This window comes from Lissotriton vulgaris, chromosome 3_1 (assembly GCF_964263255.1).
Source record: "Lissotriton vulgaris chromosome 3_1, aLisVul1.2, whole genome shotgun sequence".
Lineage (NCBI taxonomy): Eukaryota > Metazoa > Chordata > Amphibia > Caudata > Salamandridae > Lissotriton > Lissotriton vulgaris.
The window spans coordinates 1,817,169,492-1,817,190,155 of record NC_141689.1 but is presented as its reverse complement, the minus strand read 5'-3'; the positions used below and the strand labels follow the sequence as shown (position 1 = coordinate 1,817,190,155).

The window sequence follows — 20,664 nt, the reverse complement described above, 5'->3', positions numbered from 1 at the left end:
TGATCCCCCAATTGGCGATCAGCGTGAAGAGTGGAGCCAGGTAAACATTAAATAAGAGTGGGCTCAAAGCTGAGCCCTGTGGGACGCCACAGTTCAGCGCTTTAGGTGTAGAAGAGACGTCCCTTAATGCCACCTTCTGAGTTCTTTGAGTCAGATAGGACTGTAACCACTTCAGTGCCTGACCCTGGATACCTATCTCCGCCAGTCGAGACAGTAGTATAGCGTGGTCGACCGTATCAAAGGCGGCCGACAGATCCAGGAGCACCAGCATCGCTGAGTCTCCCGAGTCCATCGACCACCTCACTGACTCTGCCACCTCAATTAAAGCTGTTTCGGTGCTAAATCCAGGTCGAAAGCCTGATTGCGTCTCGTGTAGAGTTTTGTTGTACTCAATGAATTGATTTAATTGCCGCTGGATAATTTTTTTCAAGCATTTTGCCTGGTGCTGCAAGGAGGGAGATTGGACGGAGATTATTGAGATCCTTAGGGTCCCCATTAGATTTCTTCTTTAGGGGGAGAAGAGTGGCATGTTTCCAAATATCCGGGAACACCCCCGATGAGATGGACAGATTCCATATGCGCTGAATAGCGGGGACCACAAAGTCAGCTATGCGGCTCCAGAATTTAGGAGGGCAAGGGTCGTCTGGCGAGCCCGATTTGCAGCGACTTAGTTCTTGCTTGACCATATTGCAGGACATGATGTGAACCCCAGCAATTGGGTTCACATAAAGAAACATATATGCAAGTCCTGTCTGGAGGAGCACTAGAGAGGCCCCTATCGGGCGATCCTGGTTACCAACATTGTCTTCAAGTTTGCTAGTCTGCCGAATTGAATACATGCCTCCCACACAAAGAAGGTGGGAGGAGAAGAGGAAGGAGCAGAAAAAAACATTCACTAACTCGAGTCACCTAGGTTTGAAGTTTCCGATGCTTCTGAAGAAGAGGAAGACTGATCTGAGGGCCCACAGTCTCCACAGCAAAGCATCATCGGGGAGAAGAGCCAGGTGAAGGCGTTGTCATTCCTGCAACTGCTGTGATGACAACCACTAGATTGTGAATAAACATTCTGGGACAATGAAAACTCATGGAAAGCTGAAACAAAACTGCTAAAGTCAGGGTTGAAGAAGTCAGGGGGTAGTGTGGTACGAAGAAGCTCTACCTCTGAGACCGAATTAGCTTCATCAGAACCAGAAATATCAAGCACCTCTAAGGATCACGGCTCGGCTGATGAAGGCTGGCCACAGACCTTTAACAACCCGAAAGAGACTATTAACCAATAGAAAGAAACCAGAAGCAATAAGGGAAGTTAACGAGGTAGAAGAACCAGGGCAGGCTGATCACCCTGACATTATGGATGAAAGCATAGACTTGACTACTGAGAGAAAGTTCAACTGAAAGTACTCACTGGACATGTCTTGCCAAAATAAATCTTGAATCCGATGATTGCCTGACTGAGATTGATTAACTTATCTGAGCCAAAGACAAGTTACACAAAGAGCTCACTTGTGTAAGTCACTGACAAATGTTAAATCAAAGAATAGAAAGCTAGGGTAATGGTCAGAGGTCATTAGCACCTTAGCCCTACCATTGCTGCAGAAAAAAATCCCTGAAGCTGTTGAGATAGGATAGTGACATTAGGGAAGAGTTAGAGGACTCTAATGCTTCACTCTGAGATTATTGTATTTCCTTGATCTGATTTAAGCTACCATGGCGCAGCGACGTTGCAAATTCTTGCTTGTTGTTTTGGCAGCTACTATATCTGTTTCTATGATTGGATGGCTGTTAGATGTTTATCTGTTCCGAGGTGATATACCTTGTGCTTCAGTGAACACTTCCATTACGCTCATGGTCAGTAATCTGGTACACGAACGTTAAGTCTCACATGTTCCACAGCATGAGATTGTCTACAGTTACAACGTATACAAATGTCGGCGGAATATGCGAAAGTTATGGAGGTACATTACTGTTACATTTGTTCTTAACTTCAAACCTCTGCGGTTGAAGGGCAGAATATTTCCACTTACCTATGTCTTACTCATTTCCATGTTCTGTTTTCTTACATCTCTTTTATCAGCAGACCATTAAGTTATTCTATTCCAAATATGATAAACTTTTAGAAGCTGTGCCAATTGTGAATGATGCTAATATGTATTTGTGGGCTACCACACATGTTTATCATTCTTACGAGGGTTTTAAGTCAGGGGATCAGATTCAGCATATCATGTAATTCTTTACTCCTGTACTAACATGAGCGCTACCAATCAAAGAAGCTTAATATAACCTGTAGAATTAAAAAAGACGAAAGGGTATTTGTAGATGAACGGAACAAAAAGATAAGAGTAGATGAAGAGAATGAAGAAAGGACAGCGAGTGCAGAACATGCTATTGGGAAAGGCAAGGAGATTTTAAAGAAACCACCTCCATAATAGAGTATTGACATTGCCAAGAAAGAATCCTTGTGTGTGATAAGAAAAAAAGTGGGAAATAAGACTGTTAAAAATTTGGGATGAGGTGAATGTGATCATAAGTATTAAGTTAAACTCAGAACATTTGCTGAATTAGTGGTAAGTATCAATGGCATCCATTATGTGTGTGGTATGTCAGTGTATTTTCAGTTGCCAAACAACTGAGTAGGTAGTTGCCATGCAGCTCTAGTTTTCCTTAGGATCTATCACACTAATGAGCTGGATTTTCCTCTTGATTGATACATAAAGCTGACTAAAGGGAGTTTTAAACATATCCTTAGTGATATCTTTGGAGCACTTGCAACTTAGATAGGAGTGGCATTAAATGATGTTAAGATTAGAAAACTGTCCACTTTAGTAGATGGGCTTGCTACTAATACAAGGGGAGCACTAACAATCATAAATAAAGAATTAGTTGCAATGATAGCTATGATTCTGCAAAATCTCCTTGAGTTGGACTTGCTCCTCACAAAGGAGGGGAAAGTTTGCAAAGTCATTCATGCTTGTGAATGCTGTGCTTATATCCCACTGGAGATAAGAAGCTTGTCAGCTACTTTACTAACATTAAAAATATAATGAATAAACTAACTGAGCTGGAATAGTGAGGTACCTGGGAAAGATTAGGTTATATATTTGGATGTATTGGAAGAGGTTTTGCTAAGATAGGGGAGTGGCTTGGTAGAATAGGTGGAGGAATACTAAAATTGCATTTAACTCCTCTCTTCTCTTGGTTATCATAATCTGCATTGCATGTGTGCTTATTTTTCTAAAATTTTGCAAAGGAATGTCATCAATCAGAAATATGGACTGTGAGTTTAAGAAGCTGTCAGCAATAAGAGAAAGAAAAATGAGGAGATTTAATGTAACGGTTGAGGAGATGCAGAGCTATCTTTACTATACCTTGAAGGATCTGCGAGAGATCAAACAGTAGAACCCAAAATTGATGAATGCTTTATTATATTAAAATATAAATCAACAGGGGAGAACTGTTTTCTCTCTCTTTTGTTTAAATGCATTTGAAACTGAGCTTACCCTAATATAAGCTGTGTTTACACTGTCCTCCATCTTGAAGCACTGTTGTAACACTCTGCGTGATTACTCGTTCTATTGTTTTTTGTTCTACATAAAGTATAACAAGCTTTCTCTAACAAACGGAGAATGGTCCCCGGAACTGTTCCATTATGCTGTTTCCTACCAAGGGCATCCCAACAGTTCCAGGCCTTGCTTATGCAATGTTTCACCTAGCAGGCTTGAATAAACTGTGAGAACAGCTGAGACTAATGTAATACTACTATAAGAGCATCCTCAAATGCATTCTGTAGTAGAATGTTTCTTCTTGCTTGTCCCTCATTGGTGCACATCCTGAGAGCCATGTATTTGTGCATTACAGTATCAAAACTATTGTCTAAAGTCCTATAAAAGGACGTGCTTTTTGCTGTAACTCGGAACCCCCCATTTACCACTTTTAGCAGGCGATTCTATGCCAGATTGCACATAGATCATTATTAAGTTATTAATACTTATGAATTATATGCTTTGCTGTTAAGAGTATTGACAGCACATTCTATGTATTTTGCCTATTAATTACTTATATAAACCATCAAAACTATACCTTGTGTCTGTCATTCTCATCAAGAATGTTTCAGTACTGTTAATTGGACTTCATGTTAAATGCATTAGCGATAGGTCTAGTCGGGTAGCACCAAAACAAGTATTAGACTACACCGCTCCCGGTCCTAACTGTTGGTGCATGTTCGCATGATTAAAAAGACAGATTAATACACTGACAAAATCAACATTTGAAATATAAGACTTTGTTGTATAGATTTTGCATTGAACATGTTGCGTTTTCCCATTTTATCTTCAATAGTGGAATTTACATTTGTAATAATTTTTGCCCCTGGAATTACACAAATCTGCAGTTTTTTTTACATAATTATGTATTTGCCATGTAATCTGTCATGTGCAACATAATTTGTAGATTTCACCCACAAATGTGTTTCTAGCTCCAACAGATCAAAAGATACTAAAAATGTGGTGATGTGTTCACAAATAGTGGAAGGCACTTCACAAAGGTTAACTGGTCAAGTTTCAGTTGCTTATTTCTGTATTTGATTGTTAAAATGGTACTAATGAGGTGAAATCTTTACCCAGGCAGTATCGGCATTTGTAAAATTATCAAGTGATACTAGCAAAGATTGTGCTGCATTATTCCGCATAATTTTCCTTTTCTTGCCACATAATTCTGGTGGCTCTTCATTTTCCAGCTTCTCTCTATGTTCGTCCTTCACCTTTAAAAGAGCATAACTACCGTACCTCTCTGTTGGACCTGCCTCTTTTTGCAGGGTTATCCCCAAACAATTTGCTCTCTTCCTCCTAATTTTTCTGTCCTCTTTTTGTTGGCTTTAGGACTCTGGGCACTTTACCACAGCTAATCAGTGCTAAAGTGCATATACTCTCTTGTTGAGATTGTGATTATGATTGGTTTATCAATGATTGGCATATGGTATTTACTGGCAAGCCCTAGTAACATGCACTATGTGTACCCAGGACCTGTAAATCAAATACTACTAGTGGGCCTGTAGCACTGATTGTTCCACCCACAAGAGTAGCCCTGCAAACAAATCTCATGCCTGCCACTGCAGTGTATGTGAGTGCAGTTTTAAACTGCCATGTTGACCTGGAAAGTGCACCCACTTGCCAGGCCCAAACCTTCCCTTTTACTACATGTAAGGCTCCCCTAAGGTAGGCTCAAGGTGGTCCCATGGGCAGAGTATTTAAAAGGTAGGACATGCACTGGTGTGTTTTGCATGTCCTGATAGTGAAATACTGCAAATTTTGTTTTTCATTACTGCAAGGGCTGTCTCTGCCATAGGTTATCATTGGAGCTGCCTTGTAACCTCTTATACATGTAACTTTCAATTGGGAAGAGATAGAGATTTGGAGTTTGGGGTCCCTGAACTCACAATTTAAAAATACATTTTTTAGTGAAGTTGGTTTTTAGATTGAATGCTTTAAAATTCCACTTTCAGAAAGTGGGTATTTGCTTGCTTTACCATCCTGTGGCTCTGCCTGCCAGTGGAATCCACGTCTGGTTTAGACTGACAGTTGGACTGTTTGTGTATTCACATTAGACAGTCACAAAAAGGGAGCTGAGGTGTCTTCCTGAGCTAGAGTGGGGGGAGGAGTTGTCACTGAAACCTGAAGAGGGCTGTGCCTGTCCTCACACAAAGCTGCGTCCACCCCGCTGTAGTGTCTGGAGCCAGGTCAGGGAAGGCAGGGTCTTGTGCACTACAAATAATTTTCTTTGAAGTTTGCCTACTTCAGAGGCAGAAACTGGTATACGTTTTGGAGCTGTAACTTCAGGACACTTCTGGACTAAGAGAAGGTTCTGCCACGAAGAAGTGCTGGAGAAGCTGTAGGAGGGGAGCAGAAACTCTGCTTGTTGCTGTGTTGTGCTGCCCTACTACTTGCTGCTTCTGTCTTGGGCAGTGCAAGGACTTGACTTTTCTTTCTGTATTCTGCTTGCCAAGGTTCTTCAAGGGCTTGTGTATGCTTGCCTCATGTTAAGTGTAAGGGCCATCAAAGACTTCACTTGCAGCCCCTGAATTCCTCTGCTGGGAGTTCTGACCTGCCAAGTGGTGCCAATTCTGGTACACAGACAAAATATCGATTTTTAAATATCGATATACAAAAATATCGAAGTTTAAATATCGATGGGACAAAAAATCGAAGGTAAGTAATATCGACAGTCTTAATATCGATATTGGTATGATATCAGTAATATCGAAGTTGTAAATATCGATGTCAATAATATCGAAATTAATAACTTTGATGTTACTAATATCAATTTTTAAATAAATTTAGTGTATATTATATTGTATTTATTATGTTGTATTATTTATTTTTAATGTAATTTAATTAAATATTGTCTTTTACTACTGTAGCGGGTTGTGGGTTTATAGGGGAATAGGGTGGGAAGTAATTTAATTATGTTAAATTAATTATTAATTATTAGGAATTATTAATTAATTAATTGAGAAATAATTTTTATTTATTTTTAATTAATTGATTAATTGATAAATATGTTCTGTAGCGGGTTATGGGTTTAAAGGGGAATAGGTTGGGAAGTAATTTAATAATAATTAATTAATTGATATATGTTTGTACATATTTTAATAAATATTTAATTGGTAATTAATTTCTATTAATTAGTTAATTAATTAATATAATTTTTGACATATTTATAATTATTAATTAGTTGGTAATTAATTAATATTAATTATTTAATTACATTAATTATAGTAATGTTTTTTATATATAATGTATTGTTATTCTTAATTAATTAATTGGGAAAAATAATATTAATTATTTAATTAAATTAATTACAGCAAATGTGCTAATATATTTACTTTATTGTTATTGTTAATTAATAATTAATTGGTAATTAAATAATATTAATTAATTTTGGGTAAAGGAGTATTTATAGGGTTCAGGGTCAGTTTTCAGTGTTTGGGTAAAGGGGTATTTTTAGGGTTCTGGGTCAGTTTTCAGTTTTTGGGTAAAGGGGTATTTTTAGGGTTCAGGGTCAGTTTTCAGTTCATGGGTAAAGGGGTATTTTTAGGGTTCAGGGTCAGTTTTTAGTTTTTGGGTAAAGGGGTATTTTTAGGGTTCAGGGTCAGTTTTCAGTTTTTGGGTAAAGGGGTATTTTTAGGGTTCTGGGTCAGTTTTCAGTTTTTGGGTAAAGGGGTATTTTTAGGGTTCTGGGTCAGTTTTCAGTTCATGGGTAAAGGGGTATTTTTAGGGTTCAGGGTCAGTTTTCAGTTTTTGGGTAAAGGGGTATTTTTAGGGTTTAGGGTCAGTTTTCAGTTTTTGGGTAAAGGGGTATTTTTAGGGTTCAGGGTCAGTTTTCAGTTTTTGGGTAAAGGGGTATTTTTAGGTTTCAGGGTCAGTTTTGGGTTTTTGGGGTACAGGGATATTTTTAGGGTTCAGGGTCAGTTTGGGGTTTTTGGGGTACAGGCGTACAGGGTAAAAACAAAAAAAATTACATTAAATCAAATAAATTACATGAAACTATTTAAAATTACTTTAAATTATTAAGTGTTTTATTTATTTTAAATGTATATGTATTAGTTTTAATTTTGTTTTAATATTTTTATTTAATAGTTGTAAAATTATATGTATTTTAAATTTATTTTTACATTATTATTAATACATTTAAAAAAACGATATTTTTGATTCCGATATTTTTGTACTTCGATATTATTTTTTCGATATTTTTGTACTTACCTTAATGAAGATAGGATTCCGATATTTTTGCTGTCGATATTTTTGCTCCGATATTTTTGCATATCGATATTCTGTCTGTCGATATTATGTCAGACATTCGCCAATTCTAGTTATGGGCCCTAGTAGGTGGTCTTGCTGCAAAGGACTAAAGAAAATCCACCCATCTACCTCCAGCGCTGGTTTTTCCTGACACAGCACAACCTTGTGGTTGAAAAACCAACGCATTGCCATGGTGCTGCTGAATAATTAACGCAGCGCCTACCGTGCGGCTGAAAGATCGCCACAGCATAAGTCCCGAGCACTTTGTCATCTACATCTGTGGTACATCCTCCAACACTGATGCAGGCCCTGCTGTACGGGTGAAGAAATCGACACATCACCCGCTTGCGGCTGGAAAAATCGATGCAGCACCTTTTTCACCACCACTTCATCGACCCAGTGCATTCGGATTTACCTCCCAATGCATCTGTGCGCCAAAGTTCCTCAACAGCGCTGCCCAGCAGCAAAAAACTGAGGCCGTATGTCCAGAACCGATGCATCACCTCCCCTCACAGTAAGGAAATGACACATAACCTCCCCTCAAAGTAAGGAACTGACACCTCACTTCCTCTGTGCTGCAGTAAGGACCGACGAATCACCTCCCCTGGCAGTAAGTAACCAACACATTGCTTTGCTTTTCTGTCACCCAAGCTCACCTGGGCCTGCTTTTTACTTTGATTTTGATGCATCCCAGGTACTTTGTTATAAAAGTGACGCTTCCCTAGTTTCCCATGGACTGAACAATTTCAAACCTTTTAAAAGTAATATCTTTGCTTGTGTATGTTGGATTTTTGTGATTATGGTGTATTCATACACGGAGAGCTGACATAATAGCCCCTGCCTATAATGTAATTCAATTTTGATCAATATGTATATTTTTTTATAATTGCCGACTTAAGTGCAGAGTATGGAGTCGAGATAAACGCATTACAGTATGTAGGGGCATCAATTTATTCCTAGAAACATAGTGCTGCCTTTTTCCCCTGTTTTTCTTACAAGTTTTGTTTCCAGCGCTACATACATTCATAGACTAGACTATATAAGAGCTTGGTCCCTTTAAGAAACACGCAGATGAGAGCTTACCCAATTGGAAATGTGCATATAAAAGAACGCCCAAATCGACCTATCAGAGTTGCTCTATTTTCGCAAACTGACCTGTTGGCAGAACCCGGATGCAGCTGGCTACCTTTAGCGCTCTCGGTAAGCTACCTGAAACCTCTGTTAGGACAATTAAATTACTTACTTCGTTTTGACGCTGGTTATATTAAAGCGCTCCTTCTCTTAATAGGAACTATATATACTTAGGAGGAATCACGTGCGTGTAGATTTGAATGCAACCCCACTTGGAAGCGGCGTTTTTTCCTTAGCGCTTACGGTAAGCGTGTGTAGCATGCAGTCAAAAAATACCTCGAACTCCCGTAGGAGTCTCCCTTTAAATTGAATTTTTCTGTCCTCCCCCCACAGGACATGCTTGTGTGGTGAAGCGCCCTCGTACGCTTTGGGAGTGTAATTCGCTCTGCAGTAAGCCGGCTCCTCATCCGGCGCCATTCCCCATATATCTTTGTTGGCGAGGATTATTATATAACGGCTAGAAAGGTATGTTAGAGTTATCGCTCTTTGTGAAGTATTTTCTTTAATATCATGTGCATACTAGTTTTCGACTATTTCAAATTAAGGACAACTGTTCTTTTAGTTAGGAGTCTCGCCGCCCCCTAAGATACAACTTCAGAAGTTATCGTGGCGTGCAGCTGCTACCAGCAACAGTTGTCACTATTCATAAGTGACTTCACCTTTTCCACTCGGTAAGCAGTGTATCGGCTATACTCTGATAGGTATCATAGTATTCTTGATTTAAATATAAATCGTGTATATTTTTCCTCTCCTCTTTGATAGGTAGCACAAACAGCATTTTAAGTAACTACGTTACCTTCCATCTTAAAGACCGGAATCAACTTTGTGGGACTTATAAACTCTAATTTTAGGGTAAGAATGGGGGAGTAAAAATATAAAAAGTTTTTAAAAAAACCCTTGCTCATTCTAGACCACTTTCAACATTAAAATGCGCACTATTGTGACTATATCATTTCACTTTAGGATCTTTTGACTTTGTTTCCAATTCTTGGACAAATAAAGAAGAGACTCAACATATGTCCCCATATATTGCTGCCTAATAGGTAAGAATGTATTACTTTTAAGTATGGTTATTGGGCCCCCCCCTTTTAAGCAAAAGAGCAACACTTTAGCTTAGCTAGACTAGTCCAATGGTAAACACACAATAAAAATAATATAAATCCCTTTCCTCATTGACGCATTAACTGTTCATTAATTATCTACTTTGTCTTTTCTTATCTTTTCTTTTACCTTTATTCTCGCACTGCTTGAGTAGATAACATCATATTGGTTGTACAAAGAGTTCAGTAATGGACATTTGTGTATATCTCGGTGAATATGCCTTTATCATTTTTTGTCTTGTACCTATATATTGATAGAGACAGAACATGCTTTTAGACCTTTGAAAAATCTTTTTGCAAATTAAAGTTGAAATGGTGGCAGATAAATGTTTATGATGCGAAACACTTAATATAGAGGATATCTAACAAGCACACCTCTCCCTGTTTTACAATCAGTCTCAAATGAAATTAAGTGAACGTTATCTTGTACTAATAAGAAGATGCTTTATTAGGAAGCTTCTGAACAAAAATTACATCATGTCTTGTTCAGCTAAATTGATCAAACAATATTTGTTGTCTGCCAAATCAATTTTTGTATTGTTACAAAGATCCACTTGTAGATATAGGTACTTATCTATTTTGTTGTCTTATTAGAGCGGTATATCATATATTTGGAATGAAGAATGTACTGTTTACCAATAGAATGTACTAACAAACTTTAAACTAGTTCAGTAGTAATCATGTGATAGTATTTTTACATTTATAGTAATTTTATGCTATAATTATGTCTTACAGAGCTTGTTGATGGTTAATGTCCTGATGAAGACATATTGTATATGTCGAAACGCGTTGACTGGAGACCAGTTAACCCTTTTTTTATCTGTTTTGTGAATACATATGTATCATCCTTTTTATCAACTGTGATTAATGTGTTTAATTTTTATTATCCCCTTTTTATCAAATTAAACTATAAATAATTTTTCTAACTGAACTAGTTTGTTTGTTTAATCTATTGTGTATTTTCCTCAGTTTATGCCTGGGATTGTTTTTTCACATACTGAACAATTTCAAACCTTTTAAAAGTAATATCTTTGCTTGTGTATGTTGGATTTTTGTGATTTTGGTCTTGTTTGATTCAGATAAATACTGGTTATTTTTCTTAACAGGTGTGGTGTTGTTTTGTACTGTTTTCACTGTGCTAACATGTGTGTATGTACAAATGCTTTACACATTGCCTCTGAGATAAACCTGACTGCTCGTGCCAAGCTACTAAGGGGGTGAGCAGGGGTTATTTTAGCTGTGTTATCCCCTTACCCTGACTAGAATAAGGGTCCCTACTTAGACAAGGTGTAAACCACTGTCAACTAGAGACCCCAATTTCTAACACTCTTCACCATTTCCGTCACAAGCATATGGTGGGGCTATGCTGCTACATCTTGTACAATTTATTTAGAAGCGCACTCCAATAGTTAGCCAAGCAGAATGTTCAAGTCTACATCTAGGCTTCATCAACCAACACTCTTCACGCCCACATATACCTGCTCCCATTTTGCCTCAGAGGACAAGGTAACAATGTTTTGAGGCCACACTGGATCGCAGCAATGCACTATATAGAAGACAATGAGGTGTGTACTTGTGTCTTGACGCTCTGAAATATTCTTATTCCCATGCTTCTCGCAATTACTGTTTCATTTGTAAAAAATGTAAGTGCCAGGGCCTAACGTATATCTCAGGAGTCCACTGCAGCTAATACCACCCACAAATCCCACTACTGCTCCCAAAAGCAAGTGCTGACATTACCTACTAACCATCACACTAAAAAAAGTGTGAAATTTTTACTATTTCAGATCAACTCAAGCTATAGGGATGGCTAGTTTTATTAATATTTTTTAAGGAAATTCATTTTTAAGACACACAATTGCTAACTCTTCTCATAAGTAACCAGACAGTGCCACAGTGTGGTGGACTTTCATAAATAAGTGCTGGTCCAGAGCACTGACAAAAACTGGCACAAATAAAGCACTTTTCTCAATCTAGGACCCACAGCTATGAGCCTCACTGACCATTTTGTACTCTATACCCGGAAGCCTTGTTCCCAACCTCCATTCCTACTCTGCCCTCCTTCCTCAGAGCCTTGCTCTCTCAGATCAGAATGCTGAGACACCAAAGCAGGTATATGATGTGCGAACAGGAGTGGACTGGGATGCCCTGTTAGCCACGGCACGATGGATATACACCCTACGAAATTAATACTGAACCTAACTTGGATAAATCCATCTGTTTACACAGGGGTATGAGCAGGGCACGAGTCGGGGGTCCACATGGGTGGACGGATTCCCCCCACTTCTTTCACAGGGTGGATGCCGTTTACCCTGCCAAGAAGTTGGGTCCCACTAAAAAGATGCTGAATTCGTCCTGTGTAATTTCCAAACACCGGGACACATTCAGCAGCGCCTGCACTTTGTTGTCTGCTTTCGATCACAACAACGTGCAGGCAGGGACGGGGCTCTCTATTATTTCTGACTCCTGCTGGGATACTCGACAATAACAAAGGCCGAGTCTCAGGGGTCATCAAGTCTCCTTTTGTTGGAGTTTCCTGGCTGGCAGCAGTCAGGAGCCTCACACCTGATGCAAATGCAGCATAGGGGAAATAAAGGCACCTTGTTAGCACTTCACACATACTTAGGAGAGGCGGCTTCTCACTTTGTTCAGTCCCTGTTTAGGAGAATTACATGCACTGTTAGAACGTCAGATGTGTTGGTCTTCCCCAACACATGCACAAAATAAATTGTATTTATATACGCTTATTACCCTTGAGGAGGTGTTGTAATAATTTAAATATCACTATTTCTTTTAAAGCACTTTGGCTACAGAACGCTTAACGCTGACAAGAGGTAACATTATTTTATATGTAGCGTACAAAAGTGTGAATATTCTGCCTAAATCAGGAGGGTTCGCAAGTATACTCGAAATATGCCCAAATGTACTCATGATACACCTGCTAAACATATAAGCGAGGGCTTAAGATCTGATATCACTTCTTGTGATACCAGTTCCTGTGATGTCACGTGCTGTGATGTCACAAGCCGTGATGTCACACACTGCAATGCCACGCGCTGAGATGTCACTTGCATACTACTTAACTAGGTTAGTCCACCCACTTCTTTTTTTAGGATTTGTGCCCTGGGTCTGTGAAAGGGCGGTGCTAACTCGTGGTAGGCATCATGCACACCTGAGTTCAGGCAATACTTTTACCTTTTTATCACACACTCACTTTTTATTTTATTGTTTCTGCCGGCCGAGGAGGAGGGATGGAAATATGACTTCCGGGGAGCGAAATGTGATGATCTCATGCACTGAGGCAGCCATTCATCAAAAGTGGCCCAACCCTGGAGGTATTGATGCCAATGGCCTTCTGGACATTCACAACTCTGTGTGGTGCTGACTCACGTATGAAACTTCTCAAGACATACATATTACGTATCCACAACTAATAACTTGATAAAGGGGTGATTTTTTATTTGCAATTGAAGTTTATTTAAAATTCAATTTTCCAACTGTACTAAAGTTTGTATTCGGAATGGGACAACAATATTTTAAATCCCAGATTTGCATTCGGAAACTACTTTCTGCCGCAGTGCACATAAGGTGGTCCTCCAGTCACGTATGCCCAGATTTGCTAAAAAGTAGGACACGTGAAAATACACAAGCACCGTGCTGTGTAGCATGAATGGGACAAAACAGACCAGTTACATTTGTAAAAGGAGTTTCGCACCAATGTCATTGGCAGAGATGGAGCAAAAGATGGTAAGCTGCCGTACCATAGAGCACAGGCATGCACGCAGAGTTTTATGTGAGATTAGTACACAGGGGCCACTCGTCAGTCTAAATTTCTACATGTAGACAAGACAACCATCTAAAATGTACAATTTTCACATGGAAATATCACATATTCAGCATGCCCATTGTTTGCACCAGGTTTTATTTGGTGCTAAAATTGCATCCTCCACTTTGGATAGATTATCAAGGGTATCACATTATGTGATGCAGTGGTTTTTAGGTCTCGCCTGACGAAAGCAGCGCATGTGCTGTGCTCGCTATTGCGAGTACCTTTTAGAATCAATTTGCTGAGGGCTTTCATGCACGCGTTTGCATGGACAAACATGGCTGCTATCGCCATTTGTCCATAACAAACAGCATGCGCGTGTCCGTAGGGACTGTGGACAGTCCCACGCCATTTTGTTGCCATAGCAACAAAAATGACTCTTCGCGTGTGCTTTGCTTTATTTTTGCTGTCAGTTCCCCCGGGCGGCGGGGCACAAGCAGACATCGGCTTCTGTCTTTTTGCTGTGATTAGCTGTCCTGCAGTTCCCCCGGGGCACAAGCAGGCATCTACTTCTGTGTTTTTGCTCCGATCAGCTTGTCTCTTCTGTCCTCTCTTCGGCGCCCTCCTGTCCCGTCCCCGCTGTAGGTAATTAAATGCCAGTCACCTCTACCCTGGCTTCCCTTTTCATTGCTATTCGAAAACCCAGCCAATATAATCTGCAGCAAGCTCAACAACACCCGATAATTGCCGACTGACCCAAGTTATAGTCGCTAGCTCAAGGCAAGGGATTGACACCAGGTCATGGGCCATTATGTAGTTGGAGAGCTTGCAAACATATTGCTCCAAGCAGGCTAAAAATAGAAACATTTTTCACATTTGGTTTCCTCCGGTGGCTGGTGCCGATATGAACATACTAGCAGAGACCGCTTCTGGGAAAGAATGCACTGCTTGAAGCAGAATCTGCATTTTCTTTCACATTAACTGTATGTTCTGGAGCTTGGCATGGCAAACAATTCACATACATCCAAGGAGGCAGCTGAAGCTTGTGTTGTTTAGAAGTTTACCATTTCAGTGGTGTCATAGTGTGCCAGGAGGCTGGATGCAAACAAGAACAAGCATTGGCAAAGCCAATAGGTTTCGCCCTTGGAGCTATTGCCAATGCCTTTTGGCCGTGCTCTGCAGCCTTCGTTTTTTTCTTGACGATGTGCATCATCATAAAAAATAATAATACTAAAAAGTGCACATGACAGGTGGCGCATGCATAGGTCACATGGTGTGGGAGAAGAATGGGCACCGGGAACCAACATAAGCCAGCTAGGACGACTGATAGAGTCAGCGTGCACAGGGGCAGCACTGGTATGCCTGAGGCTGCAGGTATATACCAGGAGAAAGCGGCAGCATGCAGAAGTTACTGGCTCTCAGGATCTTGCCCTGGTTAGAAGCATGCATGAAGCAGCTGGATATGAATACAGGATGCAAATGCATAAGGCACCGGAGGATCAGGCTTGGGCGGTGTTGTCCCGTGATCAGCCCTCTAGTATATTGTCTTCCTGTTTGGTGGACTTTATGGCGCAAAGGAGGCAGAGAAAGAGCAGACCGGCAATCACTGCGGCTCGTCCCTTCTTCACCATGTTTGGGTGTGAGCTGTCCAGCGCCGGGCTCTCGAGTCTGGGGGGTTTGTCGTCTCTAGGGATGGATGATCGCTGGACAGGACGAGAACAGCACAGAGGTTCAGCAATGCTGGAAGAGAGGCAGGGAGAGGCCAGCTGGGATGTGAAATTCAGGCAGGGGAAGCGTATGGCGTGGAGGGAGCAGAGAAGCAACCAAGAGCTCTCTATCACAGCTAAGCAGCACAACCCATCTGTAGACTTCAAACACCACCTCCAATAGAAAGCAGAGCCAACAAAACAATAGGCAATAAACCATAAACATTAGTGCTCGGAACAAAAAGTCCATAAGACAGGTAGAGATCATAAAAAGTAAAAGAAGCACATATGACAAAAAGTGGCATTAAAGCATAAATACAGTGATGCAAAGAAGCACAGCTAGGAAAAAACATGCATTAGCAGAAAGTGCTTGTGTACAAAGAAAACAGGCATTGGCATAGCCAATAGGTCTCGCCTTTTGGACCTTATAAGTGTTCAGTTATCCAGCACAAAATTATTGGTGCAACAACATCAACTGTTGCATGGTTAAACACTTATAAGGTCCCAAAGGCGAGACCTATTGGCTATGCCAATGCTTGTTTAGCACTGCGCTAGGGTCAACTTTCGGCAAAAAAATGATTTTGCACCCAAAATTTGATAGACGCCTTTTTAAACCTTTGCATCTTGTACCACTCCTTTAAAGCACCTGTGCTAAAGTAAGACACAGAGGTATTCCACGATTGGCTTCACCACATTAATGTACTGCAACAAAGAGGATTTACTCACTGGGCTGTGTCAGTCCATCCATATCAAAAATGACCTTAGCACTTCATCAGATATAAATGCAAGAATAGTAATAGCATGGCTTAATTTTTGTTTAGAATTACTGTGTGCAAAAAGAACAATTGATGGACAGAATGTTGAGCAACGTCAAACATCCACCCCAGTACAGAGATCTGGGCCTAAATCCATTGTTTTTTGCTTACCATGCCATTCCAATTTAAAACCAGCCATACGCAAATCAGTTTAACCCTGCTCCTCATGGGAACAGTCCAGCCTGAACTGCCAGGCCAGGTCCTTCCTGGGACGGGTTTGGGGATATCACCCCTCATCAGCCAGGCTATGGAGAGCACGGGAACCACGGTCTCGGCATACACGTTCTACTCAGGGTGACAAATGCAAAAAGAACAATTGATGGACCGAACTCTAAAGCCATCTTTTTTTGCCCTCGTGCCATTTGTGTATCTTTTGTTTATAATTATTGTATGGCGCTGGAGCTCAAGGGGTTACTCTTGCTTCATAGTTTCACAATATAAAAGTGGTTACGGCAATTATGGAATCTTTGAAACATTCGTGATTTCATTTATCGATGCTGTGAACGTCGCACACTGATATTTTATTTGCAGGCTGATGCCTGAAGTATGCTGGGACTGCCTCCAGCACTGGACAGGTGGCCGATGTGGCTGACGAATGGGCCTCCCTCATCCAGACCTAAACATACCATATCAGAGGCTGGCTGGATAATGAAGGCTTCACCAACAGCGAAGAGGGCAGTGACGTAAGCAGAGGTTGAGAAATGCGAACAGAGGAACTCAGCAGCAACACAACTAAACAAAACCTCTGTTCACTGGGCTAGCCGGTAATCCATCTAAAGGCCATGGACAAGAGTCACCCAGGCCCGCCCTGCATACATCAGGATATCCCAGGCGCCCAGAACAGGGGGGATTCTAGCATTGGCCACCATCATATGACCCCAAGGGCCGCACTTCAAATTAGGGAACATAAAGGCATTATGATCACAGTCTCTCCCTGATATTGTTACAAGACATTGTGCAGGCGCGCTATTATGTGTCTGCATTCACGCCCAAGGGTAATCGGGCACAATTGGAGGACTGTCAGCAGAGAAGGGTGACACTGGGGGCGCGGGGACAAGAAAGGGGCGGCGGGGCTGTCTACAACTACAGACAAGTGACTGGAAACACACAATGCAAGAGGAGATCGGATTGATGAAGAGGAGGGGTAGAAATGGAGGTCCAATTGCAGCTCTTAGGAAATAAGAAAGAAGTGGAAATATAGGATAAGATGCTGGTTCTGTTTGTCATGGCTCCAAGTAGGGGGAATCTGCCCGATTGGTCACAAGGTCATGTATTTTTTCACACATTCAGGCCCAAACCTTTCCCTATTTAATAATATTTTGAAGTTGTAATGTTGTTATTAGCACTCCAATTAATTGTCCTCATGTCGATCGCAGCCGGGTGAAAGTCTGTGTCGGGGGGTGATTTGGAACATTTGAACCGTAGGAAAGCACATAATTATGTGCTGAACAGTCAATTCACTGAGCTATCAATACGCTTTGCTATCAAATGTCCGATACGTTTCCCTTCTGTTCCTCAGAAACGCGCAGTATTGCTGACAATGAGAGAATACAGCTTTTAGATGCAATTACTGTACCTTTGCATCCTGTCCCTGCCTCACACAACCTCCCTGGAGGCGGGGTCGCAGGTCTGGCAGTGGTGTATATAGAGCTGGTGGGTCCACCTATAATGGACAAACACGAAGAGTGCTATATATATATAAATATATTACATTTTTCTGGCATTCCTATTTCAAGTCTTTTGCTGTACTCGTTTTTTTTAAATTACTTTTACATCTCTACTTTCTTTAGACCACTTATCTTCCTTACGTTTCTTCCCCTGCAGTCCAATCTCCTCCGGCTGGCGTAGCTTAGCAGCTCGAGTGATGGTGCGCCGGGGAGAGAGGAGCGGGAAGGGTGGACGCCTGGCTGCTTGGCCCTGAATGCTCAGTATCTGGTTGCCTGATGTATGCATTGCAGACCTGAACTGCTCTCTGCGCGGGCCTGTCCTCAATGTGTGACCAGTGCTCCGAGATCCTCCCGGCTGCCCCCACCAGCCCCGCGCGGCCCTGAGCTCTCTCTCTCACACTAGCTCGGATAACTAATTTTACAGTAACACTAGTGCCCCTCTCGAGGTTGTAGCACGGACCTCCGCTGGGTGGCCAGCCTGCTGCGTCTCTATTAACGCTGCCCTGCTGCTTCGTTGAGAAAATGTAAAGGAAATCGAAGGAGAGGGCCACTCTGAAATCACAGCAGCAAAGCATCGCCCGTGCAATCAGCGACGCCGGAGAACTGACCCGCCCGCCAGACTTGTATGCGGTTTTAATCAGTAACCAAGCAGAAATGCTGAAGACAAGCGAAAGCCAATGCGCCCACTGTTCAGCCCGTTGTGTTTACTGTGGGGCACATGCTCGGATCCCAGCGTGTCTCGCTCAGACTGCAGTCCTTCCCAGGTCCTTAAAGTGAGTAGCATCGAGCAGAGTAATGATAGCTGGTAGGACTGGTTGGTAATGGATTAAGGCATCGTCTGCATGAACACAGCAGCGACCACACTGTATGCATTGACAGCCTGCAATACCTAAATAAAAGAGCGACTCTGATTTTCTTATTACTGTCCGGTTCTGATGTCTCTAGTCACTCGAACAAATTAACTGGCAAAGCTGCCTAACTGTAATAAGTTATTACAGGTGAGTTGTGGCATCATACTGCCTTCTACCAGAGCCAGCGTCCAAGCTGAACTGCAGGTCCCAGATCATCCTTACAGCTGCAGTTTAAACAATGGAACACGGCTACTGTTTGTTTGTTGTTCTTTTGAACTGTGATGGCCAGAAAGAGCTATTTAATGCACCATGCTTATTTTTGCACACGATAACTCATTGCACGAAAGATATCATCTATGCATGTTTCTACACATTCTTAGTTGCAGCTTTTATTGTCTGATTTACATTAAACTAAATCTAATATCTTATTACAACCATTCTATCTCTTAATGATGAAGACAGCAATAATTAAAGATGCATGGAGGGAGGGTGAAGGTGTGTCTATGCATTACAAGGAATAAAGTACCCTTTCCATATTCTAACCGGATATTGAAAGTCACCTAGGAGTTCCATGACCGAAACGAACTTAATTCAATTCAATTAATGTTTATTCGGATATAACTGTATCCATAAAAGCACAAGTCAAATAATATAATTAAATTGCATAAAACTTTAAAAAGTACACATTACGGTTGGCCTCGCTCCTCTGTATAGTTATGAAACTCCTCAGTGACTTGAAATATTCTTATAAAGTACGCAGAGGGTACTTTATGCCATATATATTTTATGGATAATTTTCAATTTTTTATTAATTGGAAGAATAATTATTCATTTTGTTGTGAAGGATACTATTTTTTATTATGTACAAGAACGCTGCCAACAATGGATGTTTATTCATGGTTTGACCCCATGATGAGTTTTGTTTTTTAAGATGCAAACAGTTATTTATGAGGTTATATATATATATATATATATATATATATATATATATATATATATATATATATATATATATATATACCCTTTATTACAGAGTGGGCTGACCGCTATAGGAGGGGGAATAGTTATTATTATATTATTACAAGGCCAACTCTTTTTGAACCGGTTGCAGTAGCCAGAGTGCTTCTTTAAATATCTGCGTGTTGCAGGCTTAGAACCTGAGAGGGCTGCCTTAGCCTTTTGCCCTGCTGAATTCAAAAATTAATTGAGTGCTATTTTATAACATTGTCATAAACAGCCATGGCTATCTTTATATTAATAATATGAGCCATATGTATGTAACTACCAGATGTGGATATGTGGTAAGCCTATGGAACAATTAAGGACACACTAGCTAGACAGCTAAAGTATCTGGTCTGGTGTAAAGGTGTGATGTAACCTGCAGGCCACAGGCTCCAACATAGGGGTCAATCAATATTTCATTCTTTCACAGTCGATAACAATAGGACCAATTTTGTTGGGTAACGGTAGCTCAGTGTGATAACACTGTAAAAGTGAAAAGACACTCGAAAGGGATATTGATCACCCCAATAGTATAGTCCTTATTTCTACATTTGTCATACCATCGTATTCTCTAGCAGTCAGCCAAGTACTTAACCACTGGGGTCAAAGGTCGAAGGCCACGCTCGTTCTCCCACTTACCTTCCGGGCCATGCTCCCCCAACCTGCCGCATCCAAAACGCTTGAGCCGCGAGTCCTCCCGCCAACCTGCAGACAAACATCTTTTAAGGAAACGGCATTACTTCCTCCTCTAATGGGGAGGGCCGCAGCTGTGGCGGCTGCTTATACCTACAGGGGCCTTCTCTCGGGCGACGCCGCGCGCCATGCCTGACGCG

General features: G+C 41.0%; 1 protein-coding gene across 2 annotated transcripts in view; it reads right to left on the bottom strand.

Annotated features, from left to right (window-relative positions):
- The window catches only part of REELD1 (reeler domain containing 1), a 189,194-nt gene extending 171,021 nt beyond the window's left edge, over nt 1-18,173 (bottom strand). For both annotated transcript variants that reach the window (XM_086963292.1, XM_086963293.1), the window contains exon 1: nt 18,120-18,173. The gene's annotated coding sequence lies outside the window, so the exon portion shown is untranslated. The remainder of the gene's footprint in view (nt 1-18,119) is intronic.
- Nucleotides 18,174-20,664: the final 2,491 nt, after the last annotated feature.